The 15,469-nt window shown below is 32.6% G+C and overlaps 1 pseudogene across 1 annotated transcript in view; it reads right to left on the bottom strand.

Annotated features, from left to right (window-relative positions):
- Positions 1-15,469, bottom strand: part of LOC143405123 (glycogen debranching enzyme-like) — a 66,331-nt pseudogene that overhangs the window by 24,292 nt on the left and 26,570 nt on the right. The window contains exons 14-23 of the transcript XR_013091975.1: positions 15,157-15,258; positions 14,896-15,050; positions 14,629-14,780; positions 12,878-13,002; positions 12,677-12,789; positions 12,429-12,563; positions 9,154-9,284; positions 5,585-5,721; positions 5,161-5,291; positions 4,275-4,450 (exon numbers count right to left, since the gene is read on the bottom strand). The product of XR_013091975.1 is annotated as a glycogen debranching enzyme-like (transcript). The remainder of the gene's footprint in view (positions 1-4,274; positions 4,451-5,160; positions 5,292-5,584; positions 5,722-9,153; positions 9,285-12,428; positions 12,564-12,676; positions 12,790-12,877; positions 13,003-14,628; positions 14,781-14,895; positions 15,051-15,156; positions 15,259-15,469) is intronic.

Below are 15,469 nucleotides of genomic sequence, written 5' to 3'. Positions count from 1 at the left end.
ACTTTTATGGAATGAAATTTTTATATATATATACCACTGAGCCAAATTTCCAAGCTTTTTTATTAATTTTGAGACAGGGTCTCACTACATTCCTTAGGGTCAGCATGCCTTAATTCCTGAGGCTAGCTTTAAACTCATGATCCTCCTGCCTCCAACTCCTGAGTCAATAGGATTATAGGCATGTGCCAACACCCCCAGAGTAACTCTTCTTCTTTTTAAAAAATATTTAGTTTTTAGTTGTAGTTGGACACATACCTTTATTTTATTGATTTATGTGTGTTGCTGAGGATCAAACCCAGGGTCCCACACATGCCAGGCAAGTGCTCTACTGCTGAGCCACAACCCCAGCCCCAATTCTATATTCTTATCAGGTTATTTTTGCTTGTTTGTTGGAGATAGGCTCTTTCTATGTTGCGCAGGCATTCTCCAGTTTCAGCTTCCGATGCTGGGAATACCACATCTGATTTACCAGATTTTTTAAAGACCCAAAGGAGAGTAGAAAACAGTGCTAGATTTTTTTTTTTTTTTTTTTTTGAGATTCTGGGGATAGCACCCAGGGACTCCTGTATGCTATGCCAGCACTTTAACACTGAGCTACATCCTCTGCCCCAAGAACAAGTGCTAGACAACTGATTTCAAGATATCTTTAAAAAGACAAAAACCTTTATTTTAATAAATTAAAAGCAAGAAATCAAATATTTAACATATAAAGTAATATAATATGATACTAAGTACATGCTTTAAAGATTCTACCCTGCCTTTAAGGATAATAAATGAATCTAAATATGAAATGATTACCTGAATGATAACCAACTAAATACATATATTACTCTATTATTCTGGAGTCAAACATATTACCAAATTTCCTATTAATTTAAGATAAATTAATACTGTTACACTTTGTATGCAATAAATATATATAATGTTTGTCAACTGAAAATAAATATATTTTGTCTGGGTGTGGTGGCACAAGCCTGTAATCCCAACAATCTGGAATGCTGAAGCATGAAGTTCGAGAGTTTGAGTCCAGTCTCAACAATTTAGCAAAGCCCTAAGCAACTTAATGAGATCCTGGCTCAAAATAAAAAATAAAAAATAAAAAAGGGCTAGGATGTAGCTCAGTTATAAAGCACCCCTAGTTTCAACCTTCAGTACCTGCCCCCTCAAAAAAGGAAAAGTAAAAATAAATGAATTTTTAAAAAGTGTTATACTTTCATAAAATTTTTTTGCAGATGAAAATGGGATTTTGTATGCTAAACAACGAACATTTGTGGTAATTACGACTTTTATGTATAAGATAAAAATAGGATATGTAATAGGAAAAATTCTAAAATTTTACTTTTAGACTGATTTGAGTTTCTTTATTTTTTTTTTCCCTGTGATTCAGGGGATTGGAGAAAGGTCCTTGTACATGTTAGGCAAGTGCTCTATCACTGATTTACATTCCCAGTCCAGTTGTTTTTTTTATAAAACATTTGAAGAAATATGATTGTTATCTGTTATTTGTACTAAAAAAAAATAATAGTCAAAAAATGGTGAAGCAGCCAGGTACAGTGGCACAGTTCTATAATCCCAGAAATTCAGGAGATAGAAGCAGAAGGATCACAAGTTCAAAGACAGCCTCCGCAACTTAGCGAAGCCCTAAGCAATTTAATGAGACCCAGTCTCAAAGTAAAAATTAAAAAAGGGTGGAGATGTGGCTCAGTGGTTAAGCATCCTAGGTTCAATCCCCAGTGCCAAAGGGGACCCCCCCCCCAAAAAAAAATAAAAGAGAAAGAAGAAGAGGAAGAAGAAAAAAAGAAATTTTGGAACAAAGGGCAACATTAGACATTTATTCTATGCTATCTCCAAAATAATACAGAGTTTCCCTAAACACACTGTGTTTTTTTTTAATATGTTTTTTTAGTTGTCAATGGACTTTGTTTATTTATATGCAGAACTGAGAACTGAACCCAGTCACTCTTACTAGGCACAATCCCAGCCCACACTGTGTATTTTTAAATAATGGTTGATATACATGATTGATGGCTACTAACTTTGATGATGACGACAATGACAGCAGCTAACATACATGTAGCAGTCTGTGTCAGACAGCATTCCTATAGTTTAACCCATTCAACATTTTGTATGAAACCTAGATAGAGAGATTCAAAGGTGACTTTAAATTTGTAAATCCTAAAATATATACAGTCTGTCTTTATTAAAAAGGAAAGGCTATAAAATCTATATCACTGAAATGTGGAAATATTTTTATTAACTTTTTTAATTTGTTCTTTTTAGATATACATGAGAGTAGAGTATATTTGGACATATTATATATACATGGAATATACTTCCCATTTTTGGGGTTGTACATGATGTACTCAGGAAAGTTACAGCCCAATTCATTCTACGGGCTTCCTATTCCCATCCCTGCTTCTGTTCACTCCCCTTTGTCAAATCCAAGGAACAAACTTCTATTCTTCCCTTCCCACAAACCCATATTAACCTTTTCATCTCTGAGAGTATATAACTTATAGATCATATATCTTTGGAATAATTTCTGCTTTGCCAATTATTATAAAAGTTTATAATTATAACATGTTTTGTAATACCATCACCAAAGAAATGAATTCCCAGCCCTTTTAAAATGAACCTCTAAAAAACCTACCTGCAAATCTGAGTTTATTCTATTTTTGCCAGTAAGCACTAGGCAAAACATTCCATGCAAGAAGAAAATACCAGAATTTCTATTTACTTACTATACTATACTTGGTATGTAAGTGTATCAGGTACCATTAACATATATTGGTATACAATTTATAAATAAATGCATGTATTAGGGGTATTTAACAGCAACAGCATACAATCAAAAGACTGAAATTACTATTTGATGTAATAGGCTTCTATGAAATAGACTAAAACCTAAAATTCTTCATATTAGCATGTTTCTTCCCCACAATGGCTCAGTTCAGTTTCATGAGTATTTTCATGGATTCATTGGGAAATGACAGGTACTAGAAGATCAAACAGTCAAGTGAAAATATGAAATAATGATAGAACTAAACCAGAGTTTTAATTTCATTCTTTAATAAAATTGTTTTTATTTTTTTTTATTTTTGTGGTGATAGGGATTGATCCTAGGGCCTCACACATACTTGGCAAGTACTCTACCCCTGAGCTATTTCTCCACTCCCAAAAAAAGAGTTTAATGATTTTTTTTATGATCATTCTAAATGAAAAGGTAATTTTTATTGCAGTTGTTGGGTACCATGAAGCCTTTTCATTTGATCTGAGCAGATGCAAAATTAAAGAAATTTAAATTTAACAGAGGGAGCCATGAATATATAATACTTTCTACAATTTCACATATTTCAGATTAGTTTTGAGAATTCTCAACTTCAGTGACCTCAAGTATTAAATATTTTCCAGAAATATGATAGAAATTTATTTAAAAGGAAAGCCTGTTCTTTATCCTATTTTGCTTACTCATATTTGTTATATGATTGAATTTTTAAATCTACTTTCAGGAACAGATGCCAATAAGCATGGCTGGAAGTATTTTATGTCCAATTGACAGTATCTGGATGCATAATAATAGTAATTTCTTAAAACTCTTATTACTTGTGGCTGGGGCTCTGGCTCAGGGTTAGTGCACTTGCCTGGCATGTGTGAGGCACTGGGTTAGATTCTCAGCACCACTTATAAATAAATGAAATAAAGGTCTATTAACAACTGAAAAAATATTTTAAAAAAAACTTTTATTAGATGTTTGTGGACCTTAATTTTATTTATTTATTTATATGCAGTGCTGATAATTGAATCCAGTGCCTCACAGATGCTAGGCAAGCATTCCACCACTGAACCACAACCCCAATCCCCATATAATAATTATTTAAAATCAGTTTTGTGTTTTGTAACTTTATAGGACACCTTTAAATGATCTTTAGATAAGTTTATTTTAAAAACAGGAAAGAGATATAGGAAAATGGGTAGTAAAATAATGATTTAAAACATATATTTTAAATATTATTTAAAATAATACCATGAGTTGGAAGAAAATGATTAACCAGACACAATAAAAACACACATAAATGCCACATAAATGCCTCATACACTGTTATAACTAAATAATAACATGGTTAGTATTTTAGGAGTGTCTATAAAATTTTACTAAGCAATAACATACAGTCTTGGATAACTTCATTATTTTTTTAAAAAAAGTCTTTTTCTTGTAAGTTTTCTTTTTGAATACTATTGATTTATACATTTTAACCTTCTACAAAATTCCTTACCTGCAGCTAAAGAAGCACAACACTGCTGCTTTTCCTTTGTGATCTCATTCAACCTATATGGTACATCCAGAAGGGAAGGTGAAAGAAGTGGCAGAGAAGGGAATTTTCCTACTCCACACATTTGGACTGAACCCAATGAAAGATGTTTCACAAAGGTTGAACCATTCAGAACAAAGCTGTAATGAAAGTGATAGGGTTTAAAATATGATCTGTAAAAATACAAAACTTTTTAGCAGTTTTATTCTTTTTTTCCCCTTCAAATGATTTCTCCACACAAATGTATAAAGATAGTAATATAGTAGGAAAAAATGTTCAATTTGATTAGATTTCAGAACTGCTTTCATGGCATCCATTATTTTAGCCGGCTTTAGTCCAGGCCTTGTTGTAACACAAATGGCAGAACTGAAGTGCTTTTTCTTTCTGAAAAATCTGAAAACATGCCCAAATCAACTTGCTGGCTCTCATAGTTCATTTCCATTTGTAGTTTCAGTTTAGAAAATTTCATTGTAAAAGGCAGATTTCATTCATAATAATACCAGAATATTTTTTCTTTTAATCAATGAAAATTAGAGAAAGAACTCTATGTACATATTCTAAACATTATATCAATTAAATTTAACAAATCAATGAATAAATAAATAGTAACAAATAACATAAAACAAGTTAATTTTCCCCAAACATATTTTATATAGAACAAATTTTACATGGGTTTGTTTTTGTATGTTTCAGACTAAAGGATGTTAATAAATTTACTCTCCACTTAAAAACTTTTCCAGCTCTGAGTCTCCAAAATTCATGCTTTGGTGTTTTAAAAGCATGTGTAAAGTGACTCTGTGTATAGTTTCTATGCAAACACACCTATTTACGTAAGCTTTGTTGGATATACCTTGACAACTGCTTCCATGCTGCATCCAGAAGAGTGGTGTATGCACCAATTAATATAGCATCAAAGTAACATGGGATAAGGTATCGTGGGATCTGCTTCAAGTAGAACATAGCCTGCAACCATTTACCAACCTGTTATAAAAATAATTTTAAAAGTTAATTTGGTGTGTTCACAGATTACGCATATTTTAAGAGATAAATATTAACATGAAACTGTGCTATCCAATAATTCATGAATCAAATTTCCATTTACTAAAACTAGAAACACAAAGAAGGGAGGAAAACAGGTAAATATCATATATATATATATATATATATATATAAATAAAATTCTTACTGTGCCTTTGCTTATTTTGGACTAGAACACAGCTACTGTGCCTTTGCTTATTTTGGACTAGAACACAGCTTACTTATTTAATACTTACTTCAGCAATATTTCCTGATCGTGAACTAAGCCGGCCACTGACATAATCGATCATCCAATCTCCAGATCTCAAATTTTCACAAAAAGGATGCCCCAGGTCATTCTTTGGTCTTATTTCTGCCAATATGAACATTAGCCCTGAAAATTCAGATATACCATGCTGCATTACTGATAGAGTCAAAATGTCCCACAGACGAGTCATGGCTAGTCCCTGATGATTTGACGTGAACAGAGAAGCAGACAAAATGACCACTTAGTCCACAATGGGACTCAGCATAGTAGGAGGAAAGTGTGGCGGTATGAACTGGAACCAGGATGCAAAGGCGTGTTGAGGGAGACTACTGCCACAATTCATACAAAGCTTCCCCAAAATTATAACTTATGGCACTGGCCTACTTTTTTTAATGTTATAATATTCAAAGTCAACTGGCATTTTTATTTTTGCCTTAAGGCATAAAGGAGAAAAAAATTGATAATCCTGTATCTTTCCATGTTAAAAAGTGGTAGATTCGTTATTATTCAGGCAAGATTTAAGAAAATCACAGAACTGGTCTCAGAGAAAGCAAGAATACCTATGGTGATAAGAAGAATAAAGCTTGCTTTAGAGGGACTCTGAGGAGGCATTTCAAAGTAAGAAATTATCAAAGTGAGATATTAGGCAAATTCTCAATTAGGCAAAATTATTAATTATTAGGCAAAATTATTAATTACTAGGCAAAATTCTCAAATAGATGCATTAGAATGTCTGTGTACATAGCAGAGTCTGTTATTCAATGAAAGAACAATTGCATTTCTTTTATCATTCAACAAGATAATCATAGCTTAGCTACTGTGAACTATGCTGCTATAATGTGCCTGTATGACTGTAGTATGTAATTTTAAATTGTTTGGATATATGCTAAGGAGTGGGACAGCTGGGTCAAATGGTGGTTCCATTCCTAGTTTTCTAAGGAATCTCCCTCCATACTGTATTCCAGAGTGATTGCACCAATTTGTAGTCTCACCAACAATGTATAAGTGTACCTTTTTCCCCATATCCTTCCCAACATTTATTATTGTTACTTGGATTCTTGATAATTGCCATTCTCACTGGAGTGAAATGAAATCTCAGTGCGCATCAAAAGATGAACGGATAAAAATAATATGGTATATATACGCAATGGAGTATTACTCAGCCTTTATGACATTTGCCAGTAAATGATGGACCTGGAGACTATCATGCTAAGGGAAATAAGCCAAACCTCAGAAACAAAAGTTTTCCCTGATATGTGGAAGCTAACCCACAATAAGGCGGGGTGGTGAGAAAACAGAAGTTCAGATTAGACAAATGGGAATGGAGGGAAGGGAGGGAGAATAGAAAAAGAAAAGGTAGTGGAATTAATCTTACATAATTTTCCTATGTACATGTATGAATACCCCACTGTGAATCCCACCAAGGTGTACATCCATAAGAATGATGTCCTAATTAGAATAAAATACATTCCCTGCTTATATAGTTACATCAAAATACACTCTGTTGTCATGTATAACTAAAAAGAACCAATAAAAATAAAAATTAAAAATTAATCATTCCCACCTTATTAAAAATGTTATTTTGGTTTCAGTGATATCAACTAAATCTAGTTAGAATTTAATGAATCCATGAACTGTGTATATGGTATATTCTGAGAAATAAATAAATTTAAGATAAAGTTTTTCCTTCAAGGGAAGGAAAATTTGGGAAATAAACCTTAAATACAAAAAAAATATGGAAATCAAGACAGTATGAAATAACATTCTACATATGTCCTAAAACTTTTGTGAAAGGTGAATGTTGCTCAGTAAATATTGGTACCACTCTTGAACAATGAAATATGATGGTAACAGTGTTTCAGAAAACAGATCAGACAGTGACCAAAGGGATGAAATTAAGTGTGGAGGAAGGAACAACAGCTAGAGTGAAAATGGAGTAGGGTAACTGCTTAAAACAACTAACAGGTATATTTACATACTACTAATAGAACAAAATACTTTGTTTTGCCAATAAATACAACAGGTCTCAGAAAAATTTACTAGAACTTATGTGCTTGCTTTAGTAGGAGGTATAAAAGCTGAAGATAAGAACCACAAAAAAGATTAAAAGCTACATTCTTCTTTCTCTTCATTCTATCAACAATCCCTTGTGGTAGACACTATTATTAGCGACAATTTGCAATGAAAAATCTGAACCAAAGAGAGTTTAACTACTCCAAGGTTATGCAGCTACTCAGTGGAACCTAGGTCTAGTTTTAGAGCCTGCTTCTTAAATACAATGATAAACATTCAAAAAAATTATAATTACCAAAATAAGGTAATATATTCCAGAAAGTATAGTAAATAAAGGAAATGGGTTTCTATCTGTAGATCAAAGAAATTACTGCAGAAAGCAGTAGTTTGTAAAGGTTCAGCTGGGCATGATGGTAGACACCTGTAATCCCAGCAACTTGGAAGGCTGCATTTGGAGGATTGCAAGTTCAAGGTCAGCCTGGGCAACTTATGCAACTCTGTCTCAAGATTAAACAATAAAAAAAGGCAGGGGATGCAGCTCAGTGGAAGAGCACCCCTGGGTTTAATCCCTGGTACTGCAATGAAAATAAAACATTAAAAAAATAAAAATAAAACATTAAAAAAATAAAAATAAAAATAAAAAAATAAAAAAGGAAAGGCTTTATGGAAGGTGTAAAAATGAAACCGGTCCTTAAAGAAGGGTTAAGTGACAAAGAAATAAAGGTCAAAAAAAGAGGAATGACAAATGGGAAACTATATGAACCAGAAATATGGACTTGATAAACCAAATTTCTTATACAAAAATCTGGGAAAATATTACCAACCAGATAGATTAATAATAAACTCATAAATATTTTATTTCTAAAATCTATCTTATAAATACTCTAACTACATAATATACTAATATAAGTTTGTTCCCCACCCCCTCTCCTTAGAGGCTGGGAATCAAACCCAGGGCCTTCAGCATGCTAGGCAAGAACTCCACCATTGAGCCAAGTCCCTAGCCTTATAAGTTCCTTTTATAGGAGGAAACAAATATGCAACAAGAACAAAAATCCAATTAGTCCAATTATATGAAGAAGAAAGAAGAATGTGTAGTATTTATAACTCAGTTTCTTTTGAAGCCTAAACAAACATATTCTGCTTTTTGAACATAATAAACCAAGTCAAAAAATATTAATTAAGGTTAAAGTATATTTAAGAATTCTAAATGATTTGAACGAATGACACAGAACCAGTAATTCTAGGTAGCATTTACTGAGTGAATACTTTGTGCTACACCCTGGTTATAGTGTTTTACTTGAATGATTTTATTTACTCCTCATGAAGCCTTCTGAATTAGTCAATATTATTCAAATCTTACTGAGGCAGCAATTGGGGTACAGAGAGATTATGTTACTTGCCAAAGGTCAATGAGTATGGAACAGAGTCACAGCTTGAACCCAGGCAGTTGCACTCTCAGCCCATACTTCTATTTCTTTAAGAAAGACATTGTATGTCTGTAAAAGAAAAATAAAAAGTTTGTCTATTCTTATACTTGCTTACCTTGAAGACCTGCATATTTAAGGGAAGACCAGTTTGGTATGTCATAGCAACCTCCATCATCTTCCTGTTCTTCTGATTCACATCGGTAAAGTATCTGATTTAGCTCAGTCAAAGTTAATTTAGAGGCAATACTAAGAATTGAAAAACAAAAATAAAAGGTTAAATATACTGACTTTTACTTGCTTTTAATAAAAGCAAAAGAATAAAACCTGCATTATAAAGCATCTTGGTAATGTACATTTTAGGAACTCAGTATTAAAATAAACATCATATATATGTTATAAATAGTAACCAAGAAGCACAAAATGCTAGAAATTAAATTACAACTAATATTACTCCAAAACCAAGTACATGATTAAAGTACCAAATTTTATTGATTAAAGCATGATGGAGGACTTAAAATCAGCATACTACAGTGACGCAACCATATCAATGTTTATAGCAGCTCAATTCACAATAGCTAAACCATGAAACAAACCTAGATGCCCTTCAACAGAGGAAAGATGAAGAAAATGTGATACATACACACAATGGAATATTACTCAGCCTTAAAGAAAACTGAAATTATGACATAGGCAGGTAAATGGATGGAACTAGAGAATATCATGCTAAGTGAAATAAGCCAATCCCAAAAAACTAAAAGCTGAATGTTTTTTCTGATAAGTGAATGCTGATCCATAGTGGGGTGGGGGATAGGGAAAAATGAAGGGACACTGGTTTGTGTACAGGGAAGTCAAAGGAGTCAGGGGAAAGGTGTGGTTGTGGGGAAGGGAAGGACAGTAAAAAGAGACAGACATTATTATCCTATATATATGTATGATTACACTACTGGAGTGACTCTGAACCATGTACAGCCAGAGGAATGAGACGCTGTGCTCCATTTGTGTACTAAACGTCAAATGTATATTCTTCTGTAAAATAAAAATTTAAAAAAAAAAAGGCATGATGGAGCCAGCTGTGGTGGCACACACCTGCAATCCCAGTGGCTGAGGAAGCCAATACAAGAGGATCTCAAATTCAAGGCCAGACTCAGAAATTTAGCAAGGCCCTAAGCAACTTAGTGAGACCCTGTCTCAAAATAAAAAAATAAACAGGCCTGGGGATGTGATTCAGTGGTAAAGCATCCCTGGATTCAATCTTTAGTACTGGGGGTGGGGTGGGGAGAATACAAAGATCTTTTGGTTTTTTATATACTTTATATTATAAGTCTATTTTTTAATCCTTTCAGTTAGACTTAGTTTCTTCCCTGATAAGTGTGACATAAAGAACTTTTTATGCTGTTTATCTTAAAAACTTGGAATACCTATCAAAGGATCAATAAAGGGATAATCAAAAGTCAAAGTTAACCACCTAAGAAACAACAGTCTCTGCCTTTGTATTTCTCTCCTGGCACCATCTTTCGTATCAGGTTGCACTGCCCCTCAGTTCCATCATTCAAGAAACCAGCATCTTCTCAGAAAAAAAGATGCTTCTTGATAATGGTCAGAGGAAAGTCTAAGTGTCCTGGCCTTAATTTACCTTCATTCAATTAGCACTGAGACTGTAAAACTGACTGCAGATGAATATAACTGAGTTGTATTTTCCTGTATTTCTGGTTGCTCAGGTGACTTCACTTTACATAATTGCAATTTTATGTGAACATATGTCCTCTTGAACATACATCCTTCTTTGTCTTTTTGTTCTGTCTTGGCTTAGAGCTGTGCTTTGTCTCTATCTCAGCCTCTTTCCTCACAGCTATATTTCATGAATCAAGACTGACCATTTGCAGACTTAATACCAACTTCACTTTAGGGCATTATTTTCCAACATGTAGCCAGTGGACTCCTTCCACAAGAATAACCTTGAAAGCTGTTTAGAAGGCAGATTTCTTGCCCTTGCCCTGAAATAATCAGAGTAGGTTCAAGGGGGAATGTGCTTTTATAAGCATTCTACAGAAACATACATCTATTGCAAATTGGTTTTTTAGCAGTTACTTTGCTAATAATGGTTTGAATTTCTTAATTCTTTAATTCTTAATTTCTTAATTCTTTCTTAATTTCTTCAATAATAAATGTGCTCATAAAACAACAAAAAATTTAACACCAAAGAGAAATGGGCTAATATATAAAATGACATTTCACCAGATAAATACAAATGGACAAAAAACTTAATTAATATGTTGAGATGTTATTTTAAAGTATTTTATACTTCATATTTACCAATTTAATTAGTAATAACTACCATTTATGATCATTTACTGTGTGTTAAACATGATGTGTTTTATATGAATAATTCTCACAACTCTCCATTAACAGGCACTCAGTCTTATTTCTTATAGCTAATAAGAATCCAAAAAAAAATAATAATTCTTACCTAGTCTGGGTCTATACTCAGCTTTAACATACTGCATTACAATAATATATATTCAGTATTGGTAAGGATGGACACTCTAACACTGACCTGAATATTCTCATTAGTATAATCTTCCTGGAGAAGACGTGGCAGTATAGACTGAAAGACACAATCTTATAATACAATCTAACACCAAAATTTAATTTCTGGAAATTTATCCTAGTAAGAAGGAGAGCAAACACATCAAGCCCTCTATGTGCTAGTCATTCTATTATAAGTGGTTTGTATTTGCCCTATTTAATCCTTACAAAACCTAAGAGGTAGATACTATTTATTATAAGCTCTTTTTTCCCAGATGAGGATTGAGCTGAAGAAAGTTATTAATAACTTGTCTAAAATCATTGATGGTGATGAAACTATAATTGAACCTACATCTAATCTACAAAACCCATATTATTCAGTATTAGTGGAACACATAGAAAGTGAATAATTAAAGATTTATTCCAAGAAGAATGTACAAAGACATAAATAATAGGGAATAATTAGAAGCATTCTAGATGTCCAAAATGGAAAATGATTGAATAAATCATGGTATAGCCATATAATAGAATAATATGTTGAAATTTTAAAAAATGATGTAGTGAGGAGTGTGATGTATAGAACCTAATCTCAGTTCAATAAAATTGTGTGTGGGTCTCTGTTTATGTAGACATGTATGTATCTATATCTGAAGAAAGACTGCACAAGAATGAGAAAGCACCCCTGTGAATACCCACGTGAATGATAATATAATAGGATAACAACAGCTGAGGCTGACACTGCTGGTCCCTGCACCACACTTTAAGTATTATGGACAGAGAGGACCCTTAACATGTTTAAATCAAGACAGCAACAACTCACCAGTTATTAAAATGTTAAATCTCTATAAAATAAGACATACTTACGAAGCAAAGGGGATTTTTAAAATAGGATCTGCGTTGTCAACAATAAGGCTCCCAGATTTAAAGTGAGGACTGAACTGTGTCAGATGATTTCGAAGAATTCCAACAGCAACTTGTGCATGTGGATCAAGACTAACTCTGAATGATGTTAATAAAAAATGGTTGATTTTTAGGAGTGATTTATTCAAAGTTTACAGTTAAACTGTTTTAAATATAAGTAAAGTCAATAATTTGAACTCTAATTAACATACCTGAATATTATAACACTTCCTGGAGACAAGTTTTCAAATTCTATTTCTTGAATATATTCATTGGGCCCTTTTGTGGCAACTCCAGCTTGTTTAACAATTTTACTTTCATTAAGCTTGAAAAAAATATGAAAATCCATTCAACAAATAATTCTCATGACCTTAAAATATTAAACATAAAAGAAAGAGGTGAATCCCAAATACCTGAATATGTTCTCTAATTTCTACTGTGATATTTGGTAACCCATTGATTGAATTCTCATCCTTCTTATAAGGTTTTGTATTTCTCTCAATAGTTCTAGCTTCAAGAACTACTTCTTCAATTTTGCCTACAAATATATTAAAAAGTTAACAAAAAACAGTTCCTAATGTACATTCAAAATTTAAATAAGAATATTACCAACCATAGTAAATTTTATTAAAAACTGAATGACAAAATACAAAATACACTTAAAATCACAATTTGTAGACTTAACAGATGGAAATGTTTTAAGAATCATCACTGATCAAAACAAAACCTGAGATAATACTGTACAGTGATAAAGTTCTGTAAAAGTAACTATGAAGGAATGGGGCTGGGAGCACGGGTCAGTAGTAGAGCATGAGCTAAGCATGCAGGAGGCCCTGGGTTCAATCCCCAGCATCAAAAATAGAAAATAGGGCTGAGGTTGTGGCTCAAAGGTAGAGTGCTCACCTAGCACATGTGAGGCACTGGGTTCAATCCTCAGCACCACATAAAAATAAATAAATAAAATAAAATCGTACCCATTGACAACTAAAAAAAAATAGAAAATAAACACAAAAATCTATGAATTGGGCTGGGATGTGGCTCAAGTGGTAGTGCGCTCGCCTAGCGAGCCCGGGTTCGATCCTCAGCACCACATACAAACAAAGATGTTGTATCCGCCAATAACTAAAAATAATAAATATTAAAAATTCTCTCTCTCTCTCTCTCTCTCTTTCTCTCTCTCCTCTCTCACTCTCTCTTTAAAAAAAAATCTATGAATATTAGTAAAGAGTCAATGAGATTACTGAATATAAATTTAACAGTTAAGGAAAGTAAGGAATATTTAACACTAAAACTATTCAGGTTGATAATATTTAAAGATTGGAATTATACATATTTAGCAACCAGCAATGAACACCTATAGAATGTGATTATTTTTATGAGACTCTCCAAAGTCGTACTGTTGCTGCTTACACAGAATCATGCTATGCTATAATATACTATCTGTAATAATAAGAAAATAAAATACAATTATCTAGAAAAAAGTCTAGAAATAATAACATATCTCAGGGATATAGTTTATAATTAAGTATCAAAAGAGAGACATAGAATATGATTGTTATATCTTTAGAAAGAAAAATCACTGAGTATGTATAGGTTTTTGAAAGAGGTGGAACTTTAGTCCTTGAAGGATATAAATCAAATATAGATAGAAATAAGACTTCTTGGGAAACAGTGAAAACATCTATTTGGCTGAAACAGTAGAGTAATGTAGGGCTAGGATAGTAGATGAGGATGGATTGCAAGGAATCTTAAGTATCATGTTAGACTATTTTCCATTTTTGTTTATATATGTGTATGTGTGCCAATGCAATACATACTTATACACACATCTATAAATGTATGTCACACATATAAAAAGAAATATTTATCTATGTCAATAAGACAAATACATGTTCATTATATACATATTAATGGAAAACAGAATGTATTAAGATGTAAACAAACCATTTAAAAATTCAAAAAAAGGTTAATATTTGAGTGTATTTCTGTCCAGATTTTGTTCCATGCAATAAAAATGTAAGTTATCCAAAATTTGTAATTCCTCTTATTAATTACATTCATACTTGCATTTGTTATATAGAACATATAATGATGATGTATATGGCATTATAGTATAATTTAATATAATGATATAATTACAATAACAATTTTTAGATTACATGACAAGGGATACACATTTGAGGCACTTCCTTGCTGTAAAATGAAGTTTTGGGATTCCTGAAAGCAGTTCTAGATACAGCCACAACAGACTGATGGATACTGGGTGAATGTCTGGTTACGGCCACTATATCTTCATCAACCTGATCCACATACACCCGAGAAGTGAAAAAAAAGCACTTAATTAGCACTCAAATTGGAAATGAGTGCTCAAACTGATAAGTCTTCCCCTGTAAACTTTCAGGAAGACATTTAGGAAACTTGGTCTCTTGCCTGAATAAAGCCCTTGGCTCCAAGCTCTTGATGAAGTTTATTGATAGCATGCCTGGCTGTAATAATTCCACTTTGGAAACTGACATCACCGGTATTTGATGGGGATGCTCCAGGATTCCACTTAGTATAAAACCGTTTTTCAGAAACCACTGACATCTGGAGAACGGTAAAACTTAGCCATGTATACATTTTAATTACAATGAGAGTTTTTTTGATAAAAATGCTAATTATATGAATTTTAAAAAACAACACAGAAACAAACCTGATGAGTTACTAGTTCATCATAGCCTTGTGTACTTCCACTAGCACAACATGCCATAGAAACAATTGTGGAACTTGGGAGAGCAACATAGGCTGATCTATGCTAGGAAACAATTAAACAGCAAAATATACTTTCTTTCAAAGGAAAAGCACTGTATCATAATAAAATCAATAAGTAAAATTCTGTATCATAATGAAATAAAAAATAATTACACAAACACTTTCTATAAAATACATTAATTTGTTCTACAACAAAAGAACATCTTTAAAACCATAAGCTATAATTGCTTTTAAATCTAAGATACTATTTTGAA

This window comes from Callospermophilus lateralis, chromosome 7 (genome assembly GCF_048772815.1).
Source record: "Callospermophilus lateralis isolate mCalLat2 chromosome 7, mCalLat2.hap1, whole genome shotgun sequence".
Lineage (NCBI taxonomy): Eukaryota > Metazoa > Chordata > Mammalia > Rodentia > Sciuridae > Callospermophilus > Callospermophilus lateralis.
This window is presented reverse-complemented; position numbering and strand designations above follow the sequence as displayed.